This window comes from Scomber japonicus, chromosome 4 (assembly GCF_027409825.1).
Source record: "Scomber japonicus isolate fScoJap1 chromosome 4, fScoJap1.pri, whole genome shotgun sequence".
Classification (NCBI taxonomy): Eukaryota; Metazoa; Chordata; class Actinopteri; order Scombriformes; family Scombridae; genus Scomber; species Scomber japonicus.
This window is the reverse complement of record NC_070581.1, coordinates 5,199,669-5,206,243: the sequence shown is the minus strand read 5'-3', so window position 1 is coordinate 5,206,243 and position 6,575 is coordinate 5,199,669.

The window sequence follows — 6,575 nt, the reverse complement described above, 5'->3', positions numbered from 1 at the left end:
TCCTCCTCCTCCTCTCTCTCTCTCTTTTTTTCACGTTGTTTCTGTTGACCACACTGACCGCCGTCCTCTCCTCCTCCTCCTCCTCTTTCTCTGCTAACAGATGACAAACAAGCACAGGCAATCCCAGAATGCTCTTTGTCGTCCCCGCAGCGGCCCGACTGGTCTGGTGCGGCGGCGCTTTGGCTATTTACATGCAAATTGATCTCACCACTCCCTTCCATCTCACACACACACACACTCGCACTTACACACACCTTCCATCAACCCCCGCCTCTCTACTGCATTATAGTCATTTTGTGCATTGTGTTTACTTTGTTTCAGAGGTGTACTTACTGGAGTGTGTGTGTGTGTGTGTGTGTGTGTGTGTGTGTGTGTGTGTGTGTGTGTGTGTGTGTGTGTGTGTGTGTGTGTGTGTGTGCATGTGTGTAGGTGTGAAACGCTGTGGTTATGTTAACCTGCAGGCCATGGGGCTGCCTCAATATGAATTGAATTTCACTTTCTAGGCAATTAATTCTACACACAAGATCATATAACAACAAAGCCAACACTCAAAATAGAATATTCAGAGTTTATTAAGTATGTAGAAGCAAACACAACTTCAAGTCTTTTTACATAAAAGCCGGTTGTACTTGAAAACAACAAGTACATCTGTTGTTAGTACATCCATGGCCGGATCTACCATATGGGCAATCTGGTATCCAGGAGAAAGGGAGCCCTCAATTATGAGAGAAAAAAAGTGCAATTTTTTTTGTCAGGTTCCATAGAAATATAATCAGACTAGTACAAGGCTTCCAATCAGAACAAACTAAAAGTTGTTTCCAGGAAAATAAGTCTCATGATTAACTATTTTATTTGTCAATTTGCTAGCTGGTGCAAGTGATGGCCAAATGCACTGTGGGTAGTGTGTTTTGATGAGTGCATGGGGAAAAAATATCAACTATCTGAATGAGCATGAGGGAGCCCCTGGGAGTACTAATCCAGCCTTGCCTCAAACCTAAACCCCATTCAGACTAACACAGGGTCAAACCCAAGTTGGGGCTCTATCTGTGTGGGTAAACCCTCATTCTCAGATTTATCAGTAAGATGTGTGGAACTACATAATAGACTATAGTGTCTGTTAACATTAGCATTGTGACAACTGTCTCATAAGATTGCATCTGAAATTGTATCAGTCTTATTTTATCTATACAGCTAAAAACTACCACTGTGTATATGTGCATGTGTTTTTTAAATGGGATAGACTGTGTTAGTGATAATATCTAGCTGTTATGTTGAGACTTACAGAAATTGCAGTGGGTCATGGCTGTCTATAACACTGGGCAGGTTAAAGTAAAAGTTTACCTAGGAAGAGGTATCAGTAGAGAATAAGTGGAACTGTTGCATCAGTCATGTCCCACACTGGTAGACATTTAAGTACAAGCGAGCCAAAGAAACTAGGTGGGTATGAAGCTGTCGTAGTGGGTATCATAAATGGTTCAATAGATTCACACTCAGGTGTTTATTTCTCTCCTAACAGTCTAGTCTCAGCTGCATATAAGATAAACACTCAGCATCTCGCAGGAGCACCTACACTAAGTGTGTGTGCAGGAGAAACAACCTTCTGCATCTTCAGCACTGAAGTAACATTATTTCTTTCCACTGTGATGGAAAGCTTAACTTGAAATGTTGCAGTGGCAGAAAGCAGGTGGCTTTAGCTGGCCAGGCCTCCATAATTGCAGCAGATATGTTTGCTATAGAGAAAAGCTTATTTTAGTTTACAACCAATAATCGAGCGTTCAGGATTGTGTGCTTTCTCTTTTATTAAAGGCTACATTTGCTGTCAGTCAGGTCAATCACATGGACCCATAATGTAAGATTTTATGTAAGATTAATGGCAGCACAACCATCTCTTGCACATTTTTACTTCAAATTTGGAGGTGAAGTCCACAAAATGACGATAATACCACCAACATCCCCACACACATCCTCTGCGACTAGCCTACTTAAAAGTATAATGTGTAAGAATTGGCCAGAATTGTAGTTTAAAACAAATTAACTAAAATTATCAACATAATGTAAAGAAATAATGTTCTGACATTATGTTAAAGACCTAGATGTATTGTGTTGCAAAGATACTGAAGATAGCATGCTAACCAGCTAACTTCGGCCTGTACTGTCTTGTTATACCACGTTTTACCACAGGGGTAATAGTGAGTTAATGCAATGCCCTCAAACCAATATGAGAAGAAAAAAAAGTTTTTTTTTTTTTTTACTTTCAAGAGATTAATATTAACAGCTGTAACTTAATGTTAGCGGCACAGACACTATTGCAAGGGCAGGACAACTACAGCGAGCTAACAGCTAACATAGCAAACAGCTGCATCAAAATTCTTAACTTACACTGTATAAAGAATGGGTTGTAGGGTTCTTTGTAGACTACAACAGTCACTGGCTGGGGCCCAGGCCAGATCAACAAGGCTAGCATATAAGCTATAATGCAGCTAGCTCAGTTGTCAGCTGCTAGCTAAAATACTGTGGTTAGAGCAGGACTGAAACATAAAATATTTAATTGATTGCACATTCTACGGCAGGTGAGGTGGACATATATTTTATTGACAGTGTCTTTCATCATCTATAAACCAATTTAATTCTTGTGGTTTTCTATTGATTTTGTTTTATACTGCTATTTTAGATTAAAGTCTATGGCGACTGTCATTTGTTTTCCCTCAAAAGGAGCGGGAACATGTTACAAGCCAAAGTTATATATGCTGGTCACATGTTTTTCATTACTTTCCTTTCCTGGTAAATGTAAGTGCCTTTCAAACTCTACACCCCCAGTTACAAACATAGACTCTTTTTCTCCAAGTCCAAGCCAAAATAACCCATAACTTCTCATAATTGACATAATTATATTTTTTCAGTCTTTGAAAAACTCCCTCCATAGCCACAGGAATGTTAAACTACTGTTTCACACATTCAATAGTGATAACCTTTTTGACAAATAAACCAAACTGGATGTGAAAATTGTTGGAGTGCCATTTTAGAACTATTCCATGATGACCAAAAGAGAAACAGACAGATGAGAAAAGAGGAGAAGAGAGAAATGTTAGTTGAATGTAAAATCGCTGAAAAATAGAAGCGAGCAAAAGGCTTTTTCTTCACATGGACCTCCATCGCTCCTTCCTTGCTTGCCTCCTCTTCTCCATCCTTCCTTCAAACCATTACAGGGGCACAAACAGGCCATTATGCCAGACAGGCAGACATGATTTCTCTCTATCTCTCTCCCTCTCTCTCATACAAACACGCAGCACACAGCCCCGCCGCTTCCTCTGCCTGTGAATGAAAGAGGAAGTGCACAGGAGACTGAAGTGTAAAGACTCTTCTGTCTCCGCTGCCTCTCTCAGACAGGAGTGACACCACAGCCGACAACAACAACAACAACAACGACAGTGACAAGCGATGCTGCCGAATTATTCATGAGGGCTGAAGAACGCAACCGCAAAAGAGCTCAGTGTCTACAAAACTCACTCACTCAGCAGCCTGTGTGTGCGGTTTTCAAAGCCGTCCCGTTCATGAGTTACAACCCAAAACTTGTACCCTCCCACAAGAGATTTCCCTCTCAATGGCACCCACCTGGTCTGAGAAAGGAAGGCACCGAACTAAAGATTAGAGTATCAAAGTATCTATTCTCTTACTTGGTTGAAAAGTTTGCAGTTTGTCACAAGTGGCGCTCTGTTGCAAACAAGACAACTTTGTGTGACACCTGAGCCGGTACAAAGCAGCTGTTAAAACAGTGTGCTGGTGGGCGATACGTTTCACATCCGTAATGAGGTGATAAACAAACTTTGTCTCCAGTCACTTTTGGTGGCTCAGTAAAACTTTAAGTGAAAGTTCGGAAACAATACTTTGCCCCAGAAACAGCATTTCATAACTAGACTGATTCTATAAACACATTTACTATCTCTTATCTTTAAAAGACAATTGTGAAGCCTTTATCTAGTAAACTGCATCTGCTTTAGTGGTTTATTTGTCTGTTTTGGCTGACTGGACCTTAAAAAGCTCTGAGCCTCAGTGGAGTGAGCAGGGCCAAGTATTTATTGTTTGTCTTGTTCTTTTTATTTCACAGAATGTTCATGTTAAAGGGGAAACTTCAGTATTTCTAAACCTAGAACCTATTTTCCCATCATTTTGTGTCTCACTGACAAATAGTGACAACTAAAAGTATGTTACTTGACTGCTCTGGTAGTTTTTGCTCTGAATGTAAGGATCATTTTTGAGATTATTTAAGGATAAATATTTATTTCTTTAGATAGTTTACAATGAACTGAGTTTGCAGATGTGATGAGTTTTCTTAAAGGGCAACTTATGTATTTTTCAACTTGGGCCCTGTTTTTCCATAATTTTGTCTGTAATTGACTAACAGCTTTCAACTTTTGAAATTTGTCCAGTATGGAGCGAGAGCGCTTCAGCTGGCAGCTGCAATGTAATTCTTTGGGACAATTGCACCGAATCAATGTACATCCACTAAAAGTGTTTGTTTTACCACTGACACGCTGATAAGTGTCTGACAACATTATAAAAAAAACTTTAAAGAGAAATTAAATGTTTTCCTTTACCTTTCTGGTTTGTTTGTTTGTTACTGTGTCTAACCAAGTCTCAATGAATAGTTTTGTTCTGAAACTTGCACTACTTGAGTTATTGTTGAAATCAGCTAAATATTCAGCCATGACAGCAGTGGAAAGAGGAGTGGCAGAAGGAGTTAGTTGTGTTGGAGTACAGGAAGCGTAGACTTCTCCTTGAGCCAGATTTGATTACAATAACACAATAACTTTTAACTAATTGACACAATAACTAACAGACCAGATTAAGTGAAAAGTAAATAAAAAATGTTCTATTTCTCTGTATGGTTCACTCCACAATGTTGTTGGGCACTTCTAGTAACAATCTGAGCCTGTCATGGTAAAAACAAGCACTTTTAGTGGACTAACATTGATGGGGTGCAATTGCCCCAAAGGATTACATTGCAGCTTGCTTTGCACCTGCCGGCTACAGTGCACTCACTCAATCCTGGACCAGTTTCAATAATTGTTATCCCCATTAGTCATTTAGAGACAAAATACTGGGAAAATAGGGTCCAGATTGAAAACTACCAAAGTTACCCTTTAAGAAAACTCATATCACATCTGCAAACCCTTCACTGTAACTGTCTGAAGAAAACAAATCTTTAGCCCTAAATAATCTAAAAAAAATATCTGTATATTCAGAACAAAAAACACTAGAGCAGTCAAGCAGCATACTCATGTTTAAATGCTAAGCAAAACCAGAAGTAACTCACTCATTCATTCATTTTCTCCCAGATGGTTTACGTGACTCCTAGTGGCTGTTAGGAGGCATTGCAACATCTGTAGATGAGGGTAAAGGGGTTAAAGGGTAAATTCACATTTTTTCAAGTCATAAGTCCTATTCAGACAGGATTTATAGCTCCAGGGGAGGGGAAGCAATTTCAATATAACCTGTGTTGCTCAGTGATTTTAATAATCCCATCAAGAGAGTATACTGTATGTCCGTGACTGTTAAGCCCCCACCCAAATAATATATATGTCGGCTCCCAAATTCCAAGTGTATCTCTGTGGACTCACTGGTCCTCCTGTAACTCAAGTCCAATCCAGAGAAACAGACTGAAATATCTCAACAACTACTGAATGTATTGCCATGAACTCTAATGTTTCCCAGACAATGAATCCTACAGAGTACGGTGATTACTTAACTTTTCTAGCACCACATGCAAAACTACTGGGCAGCATGGACAGATAGAATAAATAACAGTAAATAAATGGGAAGATAATGGGCATATTTCCCCATTGTGGGACTAATAAAGGAATATCTTATCTTATCTGCACTGTATAAAGACAAACTTGAAAAAAGGAGAGCTCAAACTGAGCATTTTCTGAAAAAAATGTCTTGCATTGGGAAAGGTAACTTTTAAAATGTATTCTGTTAAAAAATATTAATGTTATTTCACTGTCTGTACAACTCAGTGTTTTGATTACTATGAGTTGCTAGTGGAAACAAGAGTACTGGAGCTGTATCTGTGTAATAAAAATCTAATCCACTAAAAATCAAAATTGCGAGAATTAAATGATTTAATATATATAATGTCCACAAAGATATTGTTCATTCATAAAATTCTGACATTTGATCCAAATATTTTACAGTTGCTCTGACAGAAAACACATCAGATTTTCCATTTAGATTGCTGTGGCTGTGATGCAGGTATGCTGGATTCAGCCAACCCTGAAACTCCCCAATCTCACCGTCTCAATAGCAACCTCTGTCAAAAGTGGAGTTGTGACAGTGGAAACAAGCTGCATTAATAACTGCAATCCCCCTGGACAGGATGGAAGCTCCAGGGTTCACAGGCCGCAAATTTTAGAGTCAAGGCTCAGCTACGGTGCACCATGCTGGGGGCACGTCTCCCATGGAGCTCCCTGGAGGCCCCACAGGGTTGGATCTGATGAATTTGGGTCACAGGGAGCTCCCTGTCTTTTTTTGTGTTTCTCTGTGAGTGTGTGTGTGTGTGTGTGTGTGTGTGTGTG